The sequence below is a fragment of the Prionailurus bengalensis genome, chromosome B1 (genome assembly GCF_016509475.1).
Source record: "Prionailurus bengalensis isolate Pbe53 chromosome B1, Fcat_Pben_1.1_paternal_pri, whole genome shotgun sequence".
Classification (NCBI taxonomy): Eukaryota; Metazoa; Chordata; class Mammalia; order Carnivora; family Felidae; genus Prionailurus; species Prionailurus bengalensis.
Window position 1 is genome coordinate 27,793,751 of NC_057344.1, and position 21,757 is coordinate 27,815,507.

General features: G+C 39.5%; 1 non-coding gene across 1 annotated transcript; it reads right to left on the reverse strand.

Moving 5' to 3' along the window:
* Nucleotides 1-2,390: 2,390 nt before the first annotated feature.
* On the reverse strand, nt 2,391-2,497 carry LOC122479210. The gene has a single exon (XR_006296277.1). It is a non-coding gene; the product is annotated as a U6 spliceosomal RNA (small nuclear RNA).
* Between the last annotated feature and the right edge of the window lie 19,260 nt (nt 2,498-21,757).

Consider the following 21,757-nt stretch of genomic DNA (forward strand, 5'->3'; position numbering starts at 1 on the left):
AGAAAATTATATTAAGAATGGCATTTTTCTGAATGCATGAGCAGAGCCAAAAATTTTAAAACATAATGCTCAATTATGTGACTTAATGGAAGACCAATATGCAATAGTTAAAAATAAAAAGAATGCTTTAAATAACTTTAGAAATAGTAAGTGAACGGGTACTTTCAGTTTGCTTGAAAACAGGCCCTTTTGGGTGAAAAGCCCAGCTGGCATTTAAAAAGTCAATTTCTTTAGGCAGCCAGACTTCCTGACTGAGTAGAGCATGTTTGTTTACTTTTGGTCATGTCCTATTGTGCTACAAGAAGCTACACAACATCAACAAAAGATGTAGTAATTAAATATTTTTGGGTTTCCTTAAAAAAAGTATGAAGTGAAAACCCTCATTTTTAAATATCTAACTTATTTTGAATTTAGACCTACAGAAAGTTACAAGAGTAGTACATAAAATGTCTGTGTACCCTTCGCCTAGCTTTCCCTGATAACATCTGACATAGCCATAGTATAATCCCCAAAGCCAGAAAATTAACATTGGAACAATACAAGAAACAACAGTTTTCAAGACGCTGAACATCAAGCAAGGAATGACAGCCATCTCCAAGAAACAGGAAACAAATGAGGTGAGCCCTACAATTGTCGGGCTTACTGCCTTGGGAGGATTTCCAGGCCATGGCATGGGGAAATGGGATTGAGGCAGAGCCAGAGAATATTCTGAGTTGAGACAGGACTAAGAGTCTGGGGGAATCAAAGCAGCTAGAGTTCATCAGATAGAATGCTAGAGCAGAGAGGGCTGCACAGAGAACTGCAGAAATCTGCAGAGGGTCCTCCCAAGAGTTCAACAGAATACTGATCAGTGCATGGCTAATGAAGAACTGCCCAAGACAAGGGAAAGGATTATCCACAGGATTAGGGGAGGAAGTGCTCACACAGAGCAGAGGGGAGAACCTGTCCGCACCAGCCAAGCCTGACAAACACCTCCACCCCTACCACCACCACCCCTCTCCCACCCCCTAATCCCCACTTCCCACCCCCTAGGGACAAACTCTAGGAAGGTCTTATCTCAGTAGTAGGAACACTGCTCCAGAACCACCTAGCAAATCATAAAAGCAAGATTGGAAAGGATCAAAGTGTTTCTAAGCAACTTTAACTGCATCCCAGCACAAAGCTTAAGGAGATGTATGTAGGAATACAAAAATATCCATTGTTGCCTTGCTTCATATGTTGGTTTTGAAAGTCTAATGCTAGTTTAATTCTTTTGTCTTTGTAAGTAATTTGATCTTTTTGTCTAGAGAGACACCTTGAGGATTTTATCTTTATTTCTGAGAACTATTAGTTGGACCAGGCTATGTCTGAGAATTGATAGTTCTGGGTTAAGTTTGACAGATGAGCCCTTCCATGTGTTGAGTTAGATCTTTTTCTACTTCTGGAAATTTCCTTGGATTATAATTTTAAATATTAGATCTGTTCCATTGTTTTTATTTTCTTCCTCAGGAACTCAGATAACATGAATATTATTCTTTCTTTACCTGTCTTTCTTTTCTACTACCTTCTGAGCCTTTTTACTTTTTTGTTTACTTATTACCATCCCTTTGGTTGTTTTCCTACCTTTAATTAAATGCTCATTTGGTCCATTCTCCTTTGTGCATGTTATACTTTATTCTTCATTTCTGAGATAACTTTCTCTTTTTCTTCCATTTCTTCCCTGAGTTCAATTAACTTTTTCTTTCCTCTCTCTCTCTCACTCTCTCTTTTTTTTTTTAAATGCTTATTTATTTCTGACAGAGAAAGAGAGAGAAAAAAACACAAATGGGGGAGGGGTCAGAGAGAGAGGGAGACACAGAATCTAAAACAGGCTCCAGGCTCTGAGCTATCAGCACAGAGCCTGATGTGGGTCTCAAACTCACCAACGGTGAGATCATGACCTGAGCCAAAGTTGGATACTTAACTGACTAATCCACCCAGGTGCTTCTCTCTCTCTCTCCTTTCCTTTTCCTTTTTTTTTTTTTTTTTTTTTTTTTTGGTCCATTTCTGCTTTTAGTTTTTGGGTTTCAGATTTAAAGAGGTTTTCTCATATCCTCAAATGCTTTTTTCAGTAGATTTCATTCATTATGAGAGTATAGACTGACAATTTTCTTCTGCTTCATGGCTGTTTTCCAGGAGGGGAATTTCCCTCAGTTGATTTGCATGCAAATTCATTTCCTGATTATCTGACATATTCCTCTGTAAATTTCACTTTCTTTTTGTTCATTTTGGTGATATTTCCGCATTTTAGAAGATTCCTAGTTTAATTCCTTTTCGGCTTACAAACGTCCAGGTACTTCAGTGGGGTTTTGTTGGACTGTTTTAGTGGTGGGGGAAGAGCCTGCAAGGCTTCCAGTTTTTTGTTGTTTTTTTAAAATCTGGAACGCTTCACGAATTTGTGTGTCATCCTCGCGCAGGGGCCGCGCTAATCTTCTCCATATCGTTCCAATTTTAGCATATGTGCAGCTGAACCGAGCTCGGCTTCCAGTGTTTTTATTCTCTTTTGTCTTATAGGACACAAAATTTCTCCCTTTTTCTTCTTTTCCCACTTACCACTTGAATTCCCAAAGGTGATTCTTCCTTCTTTTTTGCCTCTTTCTCCCCTAGAAGATTTTTTTTCCCCAGAAGACTATCCTTTTAAATCAGGTTTTTCCTTTAAAATATAGTCAGGGTTGGGGGTGGCCTGGGTGGCTCAGTCGATTGAGCTCAGACTTCAGCTCAGGTCCTGATCTGCCGGCTTATGAGTTCAAGCCCCACGTCATGCTCTGTGCTGACAGCTCAGAGCCTGGAGGCTGTTTCGGATTCTGTGTCTCCCTCTGTCTCTGCCCCTAACCCACTCACATTCTGTGTCTGTCTCTCTCAGAAATAAATAAACATTAAAAAAAATTTTTTTTAATATAGATAGATAGATAGATAGATAGATAGATAGATAGATAGATAGTCTGGGGGCTCCTGGGTGGGTCAGCCCGTTACTGCCAACTCTTGATCTCAGCTCAGGTCATGATCTCACGTTGGTGGGATCGAGCCCCATGTCACCCCTGCACTGACAGCGTGGAGCCTGCTTGGGATTCTCTCTCTCTGTCTCTGCCCCTCCCCTGCTTGCTCTCTCTCTTTCAAAATAAATAAACTTTTTTTAAAAATAGAGTTTGTCCCTTTAAATTATATATCTGGTCCTCTTCTTTTTAGTCTATCTGGTCCTTTAAGTCCTGAATACTTTGAAATCCTTTCTCTGCTGTCATGTTCTGATCTACCCGGTTACCTTTTTAGGATTTTCTGACTTAGGGTAAATACAATCTTTCTGGTGGTCACTCCAATTCACGCACAGGCCTCTCCACTCGGGTCCCTCCTGTGTGTCTCACAGTTTCTCTCCGCCTGCCTTTGCTTGCCACTGAACCCCACGGGGTGAGAAGGGAACACATGGGCCACAGCACTGATACTTGTTGACTTTTCCCTTTTTACTCACAGTTACTTTACAGTTTCAACATTATTTACGTTCACGTTGACAAGTGGTTTTCATAGAATTTTTGCAGATAGAAAGTTATTTCATATTATTTGGGGAGCAGACCTGGGGAGGCTATTTACCTCACTGCACCCATTGTTTATAGCTCCCCTGAGTGATCATTTTAAAACCTTTTATTTGGGGCACCTGGGTGGCTCACCCAGTCAAGCTTCGGACTTCAGCTCAGGTCATGATCTCGCAGTTCGTGGGTTCAAGCCCTGCATGGGGTTCTGTGCTGACAGCTCAGAGCCTGGAGTCTGCTTCGGATTCTGTGTCTCCCTCTCTCTCTGCCCCTCCCCCTCTCTCTGCCCCTCCCCCTCTCTCTGCTCCTCCCCCACTCATGCTCTGTCTCTCTGTCTCTCAAAAAATAAACGTTAAAAATAATACAGAAAGAAAACGTTTTAGTAAAGCATAATATACATACCAGAAGTACACATAGCATTGGTATGCAACACAATAAACTTGCCCAAACTGAACACATCCATATATCCAGCCCAAGACCAAAGGAAGAAACTTACAAATACCACAACCAACCCATGCTCCTTCACTGGGTATCCTCCCCCCAAAGGTAACCACAGCACAGATGAGTCTTCCCTGGCTTTCACATTCTAGAAATGAAATCATATGGCAGGTGCTCTTATGCGTCTGGCTCCTGTGATCACGTTTAGGAGATTCATCCACGTTTTTCATTCTTGCTGCTAAATACTCTTCCACTTGTGAGTGTGTCACAATTTATTTACCCATCCTATGACTTGAGGATAATTTCAAGTTTTTGGCTAATTTGAATAGTATTGCTGTGAACATGCTTATACACGCCCTTTGGTGAATACATGCAAATATTTCTGATGAGTATATACCTAGGAATAAAATTGCTTGGACCAGCAGTATATAAAAACCCCTCCTGTTGTTGCACGGACATCCTTGTCAAAATATGGTATTGTCTGTCTTTTTTATGTGATCTATTCTGATGGTATGTAGTCATATCTCATTGTGATTGAGCGTCTATTCACCTTTTATTGGCCATTTGGTTCTCCTGTTTTGCAAAATTCTCCTTTGGTTATTTTTCTTCTGCTAGTATTTCACTTTAGAGGAAAGAGACCTTTTACCGGGTGACCAGTGATTTCATCATGTTCACAAAACAAATTAGTCATAGAGTAAAAGTCAGACCAAAACCAACAGCTCTGGATTCTCTAGGCATTTTGTTTTGTTTTGTTTTCCTACCAGAATAAGGAGTTTGGGGTGAATCCTGTTAGTATCTGGTAGTCATTTAAAGTTTTTAAGCTGGCTAATGACATGGCATTGGTGAGTTAAATAGGCAAATCTCAACCTGGTGGGTGGAATGGATTATAGAAAAGTGAATCTATGGGTAGATAAACCACTTAGAAGACAAATAGAACATGCAATACAAGCAGGAAGAGACACAATAAGATTGCAAATAAGAGATAAATCAGAGAGAAAGTGGAAAGAAAACTTTTACGGAACGAAAGAATTCTCTAATCATTTTGTAAGCTCTAGAGACAAAAACAATGGCAACACAGACAGAATTAGGAAAATCCCAAGAACGGGTTATTGGGGATGGGGAGAGCATGAGTTTGGTTTTAAATGCAAAGATTTTGACATGTCAGCAGGACATTCAAAGTATCCAAGAGACAACTGAAAAACCAGAATTTTACACTAAAGTTAGAGATTTGTGAGTCATCTGTAAAGAAGTGACATGAGAATGGAGGTCATGTAGAAAAAGAAGACTGTAGAACAGAGAGGAGAAATTGCCCCCCCATTCAATGGATGGGAAGAATTCAAGGAAGAAGTCAGAGAAGAGGAGCTAGACAGGTAAGAGGAGGACAGAGGAGAATTAGAATTATGGCAAGAGGCTCAAAGAAATTTAAAAAAATTTTTTAGGCAGGAGATGGTCAACATGAAACCTCAGAGAAGCAAAATAGCATGAGATCTGGTGGAAGAGAAAAGCCTGCTGAGTGTAGCATGTAGCTGTCATTGGTGTCCGTGGAGAGAACAGTACTGCACTAGAGATGAAGGACATATCATAATACATTGATAATGTTGATAATCATAATCATAATCAACAATACAACTCACAATATATTGATAGAACTCTATCAATGGCTTCAACTGTGAAAAGAATTAGCAGGAAAAGAAAGGGCAGTCAACTGAAAATTTTTTCCAAATGGAGGACATCTGTGCTTTATTTCAGTCAGACAGAAAGATGCCCCAAAAAGAGAGATTCACTGATAATGTTAGAAAGCAAAGGAATAACTGCAGTCATGAAGCTCAAGAGGTTAACAAGATTTGGAATACTCCTTATGAGGAGAATTAGTAAGGAATTAAGGATTTCTGCTTCTGAGAGGGAAAAAAAATCCTGAAAATCTTTCTTCTACGATGCTGCATAAAATATTAGAAGCATTCTTTAAAAGTGTAGGTGAGCTAGTAAGAAAATAAAATTCTCAGTTGCCGGGAACAAGAAGTTCCTGAAAACCAGAAAGGGAAGCTGTCCAATTGGCATCACTCTGCAGGGCTGGAGGAAGGGGGAACACTTGTTTCAGGTACCCTAGGGGTTTTGATATTTTTATCAATGATGGAGTTAGAATTCAACTTCTGCCCCAAGTTAGGACCTTTGAAAGATCCACTTTCATGAAAGGTGCATTAAGGGAAGAAACAAATCAACCAGAAGCACAGAGACAGCTGAAAAAAAAGTTGTCTGTTTCAGGCTAACCTTGAGTGGAAAAAATATCCTCTCCTACAAATGTATATATCTGAGTCTAGGCCACATACTAGCCACATGATGTGCTAACCCTCAATCCAAGAAATCAATATAAAAATATGTCCCAGGTCATCAATACCCTGGAATACTAATGTCAAACAACTCTGAAAGGCTGTGTCCCCAATCCTGGCCACATAGGAGTCCCACAGATAAATTACCAATGAAGATACACTTAAGCTCAATAACTGGAAATACATGAGCAACATTTTATAAAGGCATTGCAAATCTACAGGGTTAGGTCTTCTATAAATTCATACAAATAATCTGAATAAAACTAGCAAATAATTATGTTTAAAATGGTTACAGACAAAAAATAAAGAAGTAAATTTTTAAATGATTAAAGACATAAAAAGATATGATAAAAGCTTAAGAGCAGTATACTGTTTAAAAATTACAATCAGGAAAGAAAAATCAGAAAGAAGACACACTGAATATAAATAAGTAAAATTTCTAGGAATTTCTAGGAATAAAATATATGTATGTATATATATATATATATATATATATATATATATATATATATATACACATGCATATAGCCATTGAAATTATAAAAATTCAGCAAATGCATTAAATAGCAGAGTCAACATAGAAAAATCCAGAATTGATGTACACAAAGATAGATCTGAGGAAATTACTCAACATGAATCTCAAAGACACACACAAAAAGGATGAAAATATCAGGCAGAGGTTAAGAGACAGAGGACAAAATGAGAAGGATGAACATACACCTAAATAGAGTTCTAGAAAGGGATTCAACCAAAAGAAATATGGAATAGGTTTTATTTTTTTGAAGGCCCAAATGAATCTAAAAAGCTTGACTTTTTAGTTGTTCACATTGGAACAACTGCACACTAACTCTTCCCTGATTATTCTAATCCACATTCTTCCCTTTTTTCTCTGACGTTCTTTGGTAATTACAATCCATACATCATTAGGTACCATCTAATTACATACTGTCTTGCTGACAGTGACAATGGCTTCACACATGCTAGTCATATCTCCCTAACTAAACTGTAGAAATCCTACAAAGAGGTCATGTCTTATACTTCTCTTGTATTTCCTAAGATGCCGGATATTATTTACTCCAAATTAGAATTCCATGATGGAAGTAATAGAATTCAAGGTAAAAACCTATATTTTAATCCTTTGATATGTACTTTATTTTAATAAAGGCATATTCATTTATCTATTTTATAGACAAGACATATCCAAGAACACACACATTTCAACTCTGGCTAAGCAAGAGTTTAAGCTCAGCTTAAACTTTAGTTAAAAAATCCTTTAAGTATTTATTCTTTTAGTATGCACCCACCAAGTTTGCACGCTGAGCATATTTTGTAAATCAAACTATAAATAGCTATAATAAATGTCATATGTAAATTGATCTATTTTCAAGGTTTCTGAGTACAACAGAGGATCTGAATAAGTTTTTGAATGGCTGACAAACACTTTTTTCTGCTTTTGCATTTGGATATCTCCCAAAGAACTGAGCAAATTTCCCTAAAACTCCATCCACCATTCTCTGTAAGATTAAAAATGGACATTAGAAAATTCACTTCTTAAAATGGCAATTAATTAAGAAAGTCAATGGCAATAAAAATTAATGGCTTGAGCTGGACATGTGGCCCCTACATTTCACATGGCTTCATTTCAATGACACAATAAAGAATGCAGGACTGTTATGTAAAAGAATAACCAGTGGAAAATGTGCATAGACCCACAATTCATAATGTCACATCACTGCTGCATAGAAATTCATTTCAGCATAGAAATTCATTATTAGAACATAACTTGAGGTTATCCCAAAAGAAATAATCTATACTTTCTTCATAACCTCTAAAATAACTTAATGAAAGCAAATCAGATCTTAAAAAGGCTTCTACAACATTAAACAACCGGATTCCTTCATAACATAGCTTTATCCCCTGTGTCATGTAAAGATTGATTACTGAAAAAAATGGGTGCTTGGGTGGCTCAGTCACTTGAGCGTCTGGCTCTTGGTTTTGACTCAGGTCATGATCCCGGGGTCGTGGGATTGTGCCCCATGTTGGACTCCGTGCTGAGTGTGAAGTCTGCTTAACATTCTCTCTCTCTCTCTCTCTCTCTCTCTCTCTCTCTCTCTCTCTGCCCTTCTACTCCTCTCCCCTGCTCTCTCTCTCTCTAAAATTGAAAAACAAGAAAGATTGATTACTGAACAGGGACAATATACTGGCCAAGAGAAAAACTGGCCTAAAGAAATTAATAGATCAGGATATAAGCCAGCAAACTTAGAGAACAAAACAGAGAGATCTCCTCTCAGTCTCTGTCTTCCACCAATACACACACACACAGGGGCACGTGCACACGCACACACACATGCACATGTACACATATATATGCAATTCAAGCCAAAAGAAAGAGATCTTCAGAGTCCAAGATAGGAAATGACAGTGCAGCAGTGTCTCAGCTGACTGGGGCATTGGTTTAGTTTGCTTGCTCCCCAAAAAACAAACACAGCTGGAGACATAAGGCCAAATCCTACGTGTCCTTTGCTAATCAGGGCAGTTAATTCTCTGTAAAGGCACCCACTTTTGTGGGAAGAGGGCTGAAGAGGGTAAAAGTTTGGCCTCCCATGTTATATTGAACCTACAAGTTGTCTTGGCCAAAGTCTAAAATAAAACCCTAAATTCTAAATGAAACTATACATGATATTACACTAATATGAAGACCCTCAACTATCCAGGCATCCAGCTCCTGGGGCCACCGAACTAGAGGTAGATATGCAAATCAAGCAGTGCATGTTAAATCAACTTGCTCCCTGCTCTGTTTATCTAGAACAGATTGTCATGTTTACAGTCTCCCATTGAGTAAGGATTTTTAGCCATGAAATTTTCCAACTGAAATCTGCCTCACTCCTCCTGAGTAACAACCAAAGTCTCCCTCACCAAACCTCTCCTTAGGGATCTCTGGGTCTTAATTCCATCAAAGAGTTCAGTCTTCTCCATCTGCTCACCATCTTATTTGTTAAGGGCCCAGACTTCTAACTCAAGGGAGGAAGTCTAATTAGAGAGTAGAGGGACCTTGAACAAGTCAGCCTGGAGGCTGGGGGCCTTGAGTGCACCTTCAATAAGAAAAGCCTCAGTCCCACTGTGCCCTTCACAGGAAACTGACAATTAAGGGCTCCGGACCCTTGGGGAAAAGAGGCCTAGGCACTCATTCTCTTTTCAAATCATTCTCCTTTGAAAACCAGATCCCAGAAATGTCACCTTCAAACCCAGACAAATTATAAGATATCTCCTGGTGACTTCAAGTCTTAGAGACCATGTTGGAACCTGTTTAGAGGTACCCCTTAGGCATTTAGAGAGACAGGAACAGAGTTTCTTAGCCTAAGAAACCTAAATATGTCCTGCATATGCAAGCTTTCAATTAAGCTTAACACTTCTCTGTGAAGCCAAGACCCTCAAAGGTACTTGGGGAAAAATTCATCTTTTACAATAAATCATCTCTGGATCATTGGGTTTTTCCAACCTTATAATTTTATTTTTTAATATTTATTTATTTTTTTTATTAACTTTATTTTTTTTTTATTTTACATCCAACTTAGTTAGCATATAATGGAACAACGATTTCAGGAGTAGGTTCCTTAATGCCCCTTACCCATTTAGCCCATCCCCCCTCCCACGACCCTTCCAGTAACCCTCTGTTTGTTCTCCATATTTAAGAGTCTCTTCTGTTTGTCCCCCTCCCTGTTTTTATATTATTTTTGTTTCCTTCCCTTATGTTCATCTGTTTTGTCTCTTAAAGTCCTCATATGAGTGAAGTCATATGATATCTGTCTTTCTCTGACTAATTTCACTTAGCATAATACCCTCCAGTTCCATTCATGTAGTTGCAAATGGCAAGATTTCATTCTTTTTTGATTACCGAGTAATACTCCACTGTGTATATATATACCACATCTTCATTGTCCATTCATCCATTGGTGGACATTTGGGCTCTTTCCATATTATTCCTATTGTTGATAGTGCTGCTATAACATGGGGGTGCATATGTCCCTTCGAAACAGCATACCTGTATCCCTTGGATAAATACCTAGTCGTGCAATTGCTGGGTCATAGGGTAGTTCTATTTTTTGTGTTCTGAGGAACCCCCATACCATTTTCCACAGTGGCTGTACCACTTTGCATTCCCACCAACAACGCAACAGAGATCCTGTTTCTCTGCATCCTCGCCAACATCTGTTGCTGCTTGAGTTGTTAATATTAGCCATTCTGACAGGTGTAAGGTGGTATCTCATGGTGGTTTTGATTTGTATTTCCCTGATGATGAGTGATGTTGAGCAATTTTTCATGTGTCTGTTTGCCATCTGGATGTCTTCTTTGGAGAAGTGTCTATTCATGTCTTTTGCCCATTTCTTCACTGGGTTATTTGTTATTTGGGTGTTGAGTTTGATAAGTTCTTTATAGATTTTGGATACTAACCCTTTATCTGATATGTCATTTGCAAATATCTTCTCCCATTCTGTCAGTTGCCTTTTAGTTTTGATGATTGTTTCCTTCGCTGTACAGAAGCTTTTTATTTTTGTGAGGTCCCAGTAGTTCATTTTTGCTTTTGTTTCCCTTGCCTCCAGAGACGTGTTGAGTAAGAAGTTGCTGTGACCAAGATCAAAGAGGTTTTTGCCTACTTTCTCCTCAAGGATTTTGATGGCTTCCTGTCTTACATTGAGGTTTTTCATCCATTTTGAGTTTATTTTTGTGTCTGGGGTAAGAAAGTGGTCAGGTTTATTCTTCTGCATGTCGCTGTCCAGTTTTCCCAGCACCACTTGCTGAAGAGACTGTCTTTACTCCATTGGATATTCTTTCCTGCTTTGTCAAAGATTGGTTGGCCATACGTTTGTGGGTCCATTTCTGGGTTCTCTATTCTGTTCCATTGATCTGAGTGTCTGTTCTTGTGCCAGTACCATACTGTCTTGATGATTACAGCTTTGTAGTATAGCTTGAAGTCTGAGATTGTGATGCCTCCTGCTTTGGTTTTCTTTTTCAAGATTGCTTTGGCTATTTGGCGTCTTTTCTGGTTCCATACAAATTTTAGGATTATTTGTTCTAGCTCTGTGAAGAATGCCTGTGTTATTTTGATAGGTATTGCATTGAATATATAGATTGCTTTGGGTAGGATTGACATTTTAACAATATTTATTCTTCCTATCCAGGAGCATGGAATCTTTTTCCAATTTTTTCTGTCTTCTTCAATTTCTTTCATAAACTTTCTATAGTTTTCAGTGTATAGATTTTTCACCTCTCTGGTTAGATTTATTCCTGGGTACTTTATGGGTTTAGTGCAATTGTAAATGGGATCGATTCCTTGAATCTCTTTCTGTTGCTTCACTGTTGGTATATAGGAATGCAACCAATTTCTGTGCATTGATTTTACATCCTACAACTTTGCTGAATTCATTAATCGGTTCTAGCAGTTTTTTGGTGGAATCTTTTGGGTTTTCCATATAGAGTATCGTGTCATCTGCGAAGAGTAAAAGTGTGACCTCCTCTTGGCAGATTTGCATGTCTTTTATTTCTTTGTGTTGTCTGATTGCAAAGGCTGAGACTTCCAATACCATGTTGAATAACAGTGGCGAGAGTGGACATCCCTGTATTGTTTCTCCTTAGGGGGAAAGCTCTCAGTTTTTCCCCATTGAGGAGGATATTAACGTTAGGTTGTTCATATATGGCTTTTATGATCTCGAGGTATGCTCCTTCTATCCCTACTTTCTTGAGGGTTTTTATCAAGAAAGGATGCTGTATTTTGTCAAATGCTTTCTCTGCATCTATTGAGAGGATCCTATCATTCTTGTCCTTTCTTTTATTGATGTAATGCATCACGTTAATTGTTTTGTGGATATTGAACCAGCCCTGCATCCCACTTGGTCATGGTGAATAACATTTTTAGTGTATTTTTGGATCGTTTGACTGATACCTTGCGGATTTTTGCATCCATGTTCATCAGGGAAATTGGTCTACAGTTCTCCTTTTTAGTGGGGTCTCTGTCTGGTTTTGGAATCAAGGTAATGCTAGCTTCAGAGAATGAATTTCGAAGTTTTCCTTCCATTTCTATTTTTTTTAAACAGTTTCAAGAGAATAGGTGTTAACTCTTCCTTAAATGTTGGTAGAATTCCCCTGGAAAGCCATCTGGCCCTGGACTCTTGTTTTTTGACAGATTTTTGATTACTAATTCGATTTCCTTACTGGTGATGGGTCTGTTCAAATATTCTGTTTCTTCCTGCTTCAGTTTTGGTAGTGTATATGTTTCTAGGAATTTGTCCATTTCTTCCAGATTGCCCATTTTATTGGCATATAATTGCTCATAATATTCTCTTAGTATTGTTTTTATTTCTGCTGTGTTGGTTGTGATCTCTCCTCTTTCATTCTTGATTTTATTTCTTTGGGTCCTTTCCTTTTTCCTTTTGATCAAACTGGCTAGTGGTTTGTCGATTTTGTTAATTCTTTCAAAGAACCAGCTTCTGGTTTCATTGATCTGTTCTACTGTTTTTTGGGTTTCGAAGCATTAACTTATGCTCTAATCTTTATTATTTCCTGTCTTCTGCTGGTTTGGTGTTTTATTTGCTGTTCTTTTTCCAGCTCTTTAAGGCATAAGGTTAGGTTGTGTATCTGAGATCTTTCTTCCTTCTTTAGGAAGGCCTGGATTGCTATATACTTTCCTCTTATGACCACCTTTGCTGTGTCCAGAGGTTTTGGGTTGTGGTGTTATCATTTTCATTGGCTTCCATATACTTTTTAATTTCCTTTTTAATTGCTTGGTTAGCCCATTCATTCTTTAGTAGGATGTGCTTCAGTCTCCAAGTATTTGTTACCTTTCCAAATTTTTTCTTTTGGTTGATTTCAAGTTTCATAGCGTTGTGGTCTGAAAATATGCACGGTATGATCTCAATCTTTTTGTACTTGCTGAGGGCTGATTTGTGTTCCAGTATGTGGTCTATTCTGGAGAACATTCCATGTGCACTGGAAAAGAATGTACATTCTGCTGATTTAGGATGAAATGTTCTGAATATACCTGTGAAGTCCATCTGGTCCAGTGTGTCTTCAAAGCCATTGTTTCTTTGTTGATTTTTTGATGAGGTGATCTTTCCATTGCTGTGAGTGGGGTGTTGAAGTCTCCTACTATTATGGTATTGCTATTGATGAGTTTCTTTATGTTTGTGATTAATTGATTTATATATTTGGGTGCTTTCACATTTGGTGCATAAATGTTTATAATTGTTAGGTCTTCTTGGTGGATAGACCCTTGATTATGATATAATGCCCTTCTGTATTTCTTGATAAAGTCTTTATTTTAAAGTCTAGATTGTCTGATATAAGTATGGCTACTCTGGCCTTCTTTGTTGACCATTAGTATGATAGATGGTTCTCCATCCCCTTACTTTCAATCTGAAGGTGTCTTTAGGTCTCAAGTGGGTCTCTTGTAAACAGCATATAGATGCATCTTGTTTTCTTATCCATTCTGTTACCCTATGTCTTTTGATTGGACCATTGAGTCCATTGACATTTAGAGTGAGTACTGAAAGACAGGAATTTATTGCCATTATATTTCTTATAGAGTTGGAGTTTCTGGTGGTATTCTCTGGTCCTTTCTAATCTTTGTTGCTTTTGGTCTTTATTTTATTATTTATTTGTATTTTCATCTTTTCTCCCCTCAGAGAGTCCCCCTTAAAATTTCTTACAGGGCTGGTTTAGTGGTCACAAACTCTTTTAATTTTGGTTTGTCTGGGAAACTTTTTATGTCTCCTTCTATTTTGTTATTTTTTTTTCAATATATGAAGTTTATTGTCAAATTGGTTTCCATACAACACCCAGTGCTCATCCCAAAAGGTGCCCTCCTCAATACCCATTACCCACCCTCCCCTCCCTCCCACCCCCCATCAACCCTCAGTTTGTTCTCAGTTTTTAACAGTCTCTTATGCTTGGCTCTCTCCCACTCTAACCTCTTTTTTTTTCCTTCCCCTCCCCCATGGGTTCCTGTTAAGTTTCTCAGGATCCACATAAGAGTGAAAACATATGGTATCTTTCTCTGTATGGCTTCTTGCACTTAACATAACACTCTCCAGTTCCATCCACGTTGCTACAAAGGGCCATATTTCATTCTTTCTCATTGCCACATAGTACTCCGTTGTGTATATAAACCACAATTTCTTTATCATTCATCAGTTGATGGACATTTAGGCTCCTTCCATAATTTGGCTATTGTTGAGAGTGCTGCTATAAACATTGGGTTACAAGTGCCCCTATGCATTAGTACTCCTGTATCCCTTGGGTAAATTCCTAGCAGTGCTCTTGCTGGGTCATAGGGTAGGTCTATTTTTAATTTTCTGAGCAAGCGCCACACTGTTTTCCAGAGTGGCTGCACCAATTTGCATTCCCACCAACAGTGCAAGAGGGATCCTGTTTCTCCACATCCTCTCCAGCATCTATAGTCTCCTGATTTGTTCATTTTGGCCACTCTGACTGGCGTGAGGTGATATCTGAGTGTGGTTTTGATTTGTATCTCCCTGATGAGGAGCGATGTTGAGCATCTTTTCATGTGCCTGTTGGCCATCCGGATGTCTTCTTTAGAGAAGTGTCTATTCATGTTTTCTGCCCATTTCTTCACTGGGTTATTTGTTTTTCGGGTGTGGAGTTTAGTGAGCTCTTTATAGATTTTGGATACTAGCCCTTTGTCCGATATGTCATTTGCAAATATCTTTTCCCATTCCATTGATTGCCTTTTAGTTTTGTAGGTTGTTTCCTTTGCTGTGCAGAAGCTTTTTATCTTCATAAGGTCCCAGTAGTTCATTTTTGCTTTTAATTCCCTTGCCTTTGGGGATGTGTCAAGTAAGAAATTGCTACGGCTGAGGTCAGAGAGGTCTTTTCCTGCTTTCTCCTCTAGGGTTTTGATGGTTTCCTGTCTCACATTCAGGTCCTTTATCCATTTTGAGTTTATTTTTGTGAATGGTGTGAGAAGGTGGTCTAGTTTCAATCTTCTGCATGTTGCTGTCCAGTTCTCTCAGCACCATTTGTTAAAGACACTGTCTTTTTTCCATTGGATATTCTTTCCTGCTTTGTCAAAGATTAGATGGCCATACGTTTGTGGGTCTAGTTCTGGGGTTTCTATTCTATTCCATTGATCTATGTGTCTGTTTTTGTGCCAATACCATGCTGTCTTGATGATGACAGCTTTGTAGTAGAGGCTATAGTCTGGGATTGTGATGCCTCCTGCTTTGGTCTTCTTCTTCAAAATTACTTTGGCTATTCGGGGCCTTTTGTGGTTCCATAGGAATTTTAGGATTGCTTGTTCTAGTTTCGAGAAGAATGCTGGTGCAATTTTGATTGGGATTGCATTGAATGTGTAGATAGCTTTAGGTAGTATTGACATTTTGACAATATTTATTCTTCCAATCCATGAGCACGGAATGTTTTTCCATTTCTTTATATCTTCTTCAATTTCCTTCATAAGCTTTCTATAGTTTTAAGCATACAGATCGTTTACATCTTTGGTTAGGTTTATTCCTAGGTATTTTATGCTTCTTGGTGCAATTGTGAATGGGATCTGTTTCTTTATGTATTTGTCTTTCGTTGCTTCATTATTAGTGTATAAGAATGCAACTGATTTCTGTACATTAATTTTGTATCCTGCAACTTTCCTAAATTCATGTATCAGTTCTAGCAGACTTCTGGTGGAGCCTATCGGATTTTCCATGTATAATATCATGTCATCTGCAAAAAGTGAAAGCTTAACTTCATCTTTGCCAATTTTGATGCCTTTGATTTCCTTTTGTTGTCTGATTGCTGATGCTAGAACTTCCAACACTATGTTAAACAACAGCGGTGAGAGTGGACATCCCTGTCGTGTTCCTGATCTCAGGGAAAAAGCTCTGTTTTCCCCCATTGAGGATGATGTTAGCTGTGGGCCTTTCATAAATGGCTTTTATGATCTTTAAGTATGTTCCTTCTATCCCGACTTTCTCGAGGGTTTTTATTAAGAAAGGTTGCTGAATTTTGATTGGCCTTTTCTGCATCAATTGACAGGATCATATGGTTCTTATCTTTTCTTTTATTAATGTGATGTATCACATTGATTGATTTGCAAAAGTTGAACCAGCCCTGCAGCCTAGGAATGAATCCCACTTGATCATGGTGAATAATTATTTTTCTATGCTGTTGAATTTGATTTGCTAGTATCTTATTGAGAATTTTTGCATCCATATTCATCAGGGATATTGGCCTGTAGTTCTCTTTTTTACTGAGTCTCTGTCTGGTTTAGGAATCAAAGTAATACTGGCTTCATAGAATGAGTCTGGAAGTTTTCCTTTCCTTTCTATTTTTTGGAATAACTTGGGAAGGATAGGTCTTATCTCTGCTTTAAACGTCTGGTAGAACTCCCCTGGGAAGCCATCTGGTCCTGGACTCTTATTTGTTGGGAGATTTTTGATGACTGATTCAATTACTTCGCTGGTTATGGGTCTGTTCAAGCTTGCTATTTCCTCCTGATTGACTTTTGGAAGCGTGTGGGTGTTTAGGAATTTGTCCATTTCTTCCAGGTTGTCCAGTTTGTTGGCATATAATTTTTCATAGTATTCCCTGATAATTGCTTGTATCTCTGAGAGATTGGTTGTAATAATTCCATTTTCATTCATGATTTTATCTATTTGTGTCATCTCCCTTTTCTTTTTGAGAAGCCTGGCTAGAGGTTTATCAATTTTGTTTGTTTTTTCAAAAAACCAACTCTTGGTTTCATTGATCTGCTCTACAGTTTTTTTAGATTCTATATTGTTTATTTCTGCTCTGATCTTTATTATTTCTCTTCTTCTGCTGGATTTAGGCTGTCTTTGCTGTTCTGCTTCTATTTCCTTTAGGTGTGCTGTTAGATTTTGTATTTGGGATTTTTCTTGTTTCTTGAGATAGGCCTGGATTGCAATGTATTTTCCTCTCAGGACTGCCTTCGCTGCATCCCAAAGCGTTTGGATTGTTGTATTTTCATTTTCATTTGTTTCAATATATTTTTTAATTTCTTCTCTAATTGCCTGCTTGACCCATTCATTCTTTAGTAGGGTGTTCTTTAACCTCCATGCTTTTGGAGGTTTTCCAGACTTTTTCCTGTGGTTGATTTCAAGCCTCATAGCATTGTGGTCTGAAAGTATGCATGGTATGATTTCAATTCTTGTATACTTATGAAGGGCTGTTTTGTGACCCAGTATGTGATCTATCTTGGAGAATGTTCCATGTGCACTCGAGAAGAAAGTATATTCTGTTGCTTTGGGATGCAGAGTTCTAAATACATCTGTCAAGTCCATCTGATCCAATGTATCATTCAGGGCCCTTGTTTCTTTTTTTTTTTTTAATATTTTTTCAACGTTTTTTATTTATTTTTGGGACAGAGAGAGACAGAGCATGAACGGGGGAGGGTCAGAGAGAGAGGGAGACACAGAATCGGAAACAGGCTCCAGGCTCTGAGCCATCAGCCCAGAGCCTGACGCGGGGCTCGAACTCACGGGCCGCGAGATCGTGACCTGGCTGAAGTCGGACGCTTAACCGACTGCACCACCCAGGCGCCCCCAGGGCCCTTGTTTCTTTATTGACCATGTGTCTAGATGATCTATCCATTTCTGTAAGCGGAGTGTTAAAGTCCCCTGCAATTACCACATTCTTATCAATAAGGTTGCTTATGTTTGTGAGTAATTGTTTTATATATTTGGGGGCTCCCATATTCAGCACAGACATTTATAATTGTTAGCTCTTCCTGATGGATAGACCCTGTGATTATTATATAATGCCCTTCTTCATCTCTTGTTACAGCCTTTAATTTAACGTCTAGTTTGTCTGATATAAGTATGGCTACTCCAGCTTTCTTTTGACTTCCAGTAGCATGATAAATAGTTCTCCATCCCCTCACTCTCAATATGAAGGTGTCCTCAGGTCTAAAATAAGTCTCTTGTAGACAGCAAATAGATGGGTCTTGTTTTTTTATCCATTCTGATACCCTATGTCTTTTGGTTGGCGCATTTAGTCCATTTACATTTAGTGTTATTATAGAAAGATATGGGTTTAGAGTCATTGTGATGTCCATAGGTTTCATGCTTGTAGCGGTGTCTCTGGTACTTTGTCTCACAGGATCCCCCTTAGGATCTCTTGTAGGGCTGGTTTAGTGGTGACGAATTCCTTCAGTTTTTGTTTGTTTGGGAAGACCTTTATCTCTCCTTCTATTCTAAATGACAGACTTGATGGATAAAGGATTCTCGGCTGCATATTTTTTCTGTTCATCACATGGAAGATCTCCTGCCATTCCTTTCTGGCCTGCCAAGTTTCAGTAGAGAGATCAGTCACAAGTCTTATAGGTCTCCCTTTATATGTAAGAGCATGTTTATCTCTAGCTGGTTTCAGAATTTTCTCTTTATCCTTCTATTTTGCCAGTTTCACTATGATATGTCATGCAGAAGATCAATTCAAGTTCCGTCTGAAGGGAGTTCTCTGTTCCTCTTGGATTTCAATGCCTTTTTCCTTCCCCAGATACGGGAAGTTCTCAGCTATGATTTCTTCAAGTACATCTTCAGCACCTTTCCCTCTCTCTTCCTCCTCTGGAATACCAATTATGCATATATTATTTCTCTTTAGTGCATCACTTAGTTCTCTAATTTTCCCCTCATACTCCTGGATTTTTTTATCTCTCTTTTTCTCAGCTTCTTCTTTTTCCATAATTTTATCTTCTAGTTCACCTATTCTCTCCTCTGCTTCTTCAATCCGAGCTGTGGTTGTCTCCATTTTATTTTGCAGTTCATTGATAGCATTTTTTAGCTCCTCCTGGCTGTTCCTTAGTCCCTTGATCTCTGTAGCAAGAGATTCTCTGCTGTCCTTTATACTGTTTTCAAGCCCAGTGATTAACTTTATGACTATTATTCTAAATTCACTTTCTGTTATATTGTTTAAATCATTTTTGATCAGTTCGTTAGCTATTGTTATTTCCTGGACGTTTTTCTGAGGCGAATTCTTCCGTTTCGTCATTTTGGATAGTCCCTAGAGTGGTGCGGGACTGCGGGGCACTTCCCCTGTGCTGTCTTGAATAACTTGTGTTGGTGGGTGGGGCCGCAGTCAGATCTGATGTCTGTCCTCAGCCCACCACTGGGGCCACAGTCAGACTGGTGTGTGCCTTCTCTTCCCCTCTCCTAGGGGTGGGATTCACTGTGGGATGCCATGGCCCATCTGGGCTACTTGCACACTGCCAGGCTTGTGGTGCTGGGGATCTGGTGTATTAGCTGGGGCAGATCGGCAAGTTGCACAGGGGCGGGAGGGGTAGGCTCAGCTTGCTTTTCCTTCAGAGATCCACTTCGGGAGGGGCCCTGCAGCACCGGGAGGGAGTCAGACCCACCTGAGGGATGGATCTGCAGAAGCACAGCTTTGGGTGTTTGCAAGGTGCAAGCAATTCCCTGGCAGGAACTGGTTTCCTTTGGGATTTTGGCTGGGGGATGGGCAAGGGAGATGGCGCTGGCGAGCACCTTTGTTCCCCGCCAAGCTAAGCTCTGTCATCTGGGGCTCAACAACTCTCCCTCCCGTTGTCCTCCAGCCCTCCCGTTCTCCGAGCAGAGCTGTTAGCTTATAACCTTCCAGATGTCAAGTCCCGCTTGCTGTCGGAACACACTCCGTCTGGCCCCTCTGTTTTTGCAAGCCAGACTCGGGGGCTCTGCTTGGCCAGCGGGCCACCCCTCCGCCCCGGCTCCCTCCCGCCAGTCCATGGAGTGCACACCACCTCTCCGCCCATCCTACCCTCTTCCATGGGCCTCTCGTCTGCGCTTGGCTCCGGAGACTCCGTTCTGCTAGTCTTCTGGTGGTTTTCTGGGTTATTTAGGCAGGTGTAGGTGGAATCTAAGTGATCAGCAGGACACGCAGTGAGCCCAGCGTCCTCCTACACCGCCATCTTCCCAGGATTCCTGTCTCCTTCTATTTTGAATGACAGCCTTGGTGGATAAAGAATTCTTGGCTGCATATTTTTCTGATTCAGCACATTGAATATGTCCTGCCACTCCTTTCTGGCCTGCCCAGTTTCTGTGGATAGGTCTACTGCAAACCTGATCTGTCTTCCCTTATAGGTTAAGGACTTTTTTTTCCCTTGCTGCTTTCATGATTCTCTCCTTGCCTGAGTATTTTGTGAATGTGACCATGATATGTCTTGTTGATGGTCGGTTTTTGTTGAATCTAATGGGAGTCCTCTGTCATTCCTGGATTTTGATGTCTGTGTCTTTCTCCAGGTTAGGAAAGTTTTCCGCTATGGTTTGCTTACATAACCCTTCTACCCCTATCTCTCTCTCTTCCTCTTCTGGGACCCCTATGATTCTGATGTTGCTCCTTTTTAATGAGTCACTGATTTCTCTAATTGTTAAACCATGCTCTTTTGCCTTAATCTCCCTCTTTTTTTCTGCTTCATTATTCTTCATAAGTCTGTCCTCTATATCACTGGTTCTCTGTTCTGCCTCATCCATCCTTGCCACTGCAGCATCCATCCATGATTGCAGCTCAGTTATATCATTTTTTATTTCATCCTGACTAGTTTCTACCTCTTTTATCTCCACAGGAAGGGATTATAATCTATTTTTTACTCCAGCTAGTATTCTTTTTTATCATGATTCTAAATCCTGGTTCAGACATCTTGCTTGTATCTGTGTTGGTTAAATCCCTGGCTATTGTTTGTTTGCACTTTCTTTTGAGGTGAATTCCTGCTGAATTCTGTGGTTCAGTTTGTGCAGATTGTTGTCTTAATCCTCAGATCAGTTTTTCTAGGTGTGCAGGATGGCTTAGTGTTGGTCTAGCTGTATTTCATGGACGCAAGATACACAAAAAACTTCCATGCTATTCCACCATCTTGGGTCCCCCCCGCAATGTTTATTTATTTTTGAGAGAGAGGAAGTCAGGGAGGGGCAGAGATAGAGGAAGGCACAGAATCCAGAATAGGCTCTGCACTGTCATCATGGAACCCGATGAGATCGTGACCTGAGCTGAAGTCAGACACTTAACCAACTGAGCCATCCAGGTGCCCCTAACCTTATAATTTTAAAATATAATCAAATAATTTATTCATGGTATCACAATCCAGATAAGACCCCAAACAGAAGATTTCTCTTCTGATTGTTTTACTATTAATATAAATTCCACTTTCATCACTTCAAGAAGGAATGGGGTGGGGAGGAACATCTCCACGTCTAAAATTCATATCCATTCTTCAGCACCTCACCCACTGAAGCCTTACCCAAACAGAGTATTCTCAGATTTGGTGGATTAAAGTGTGCATGCTAAATAAATAAAAATAAAAAATAAAACCAGAGAATTATAAAGAAACATATAAGTCACTAGTGAAATTCTCTTATTGAGGCCCACAGAGGGACCCAGCATCTCATGGTTAGGGCTGGAGCCAAGAGCACCTAGAATTCAGATTGGGGTGGCTGGCAGACC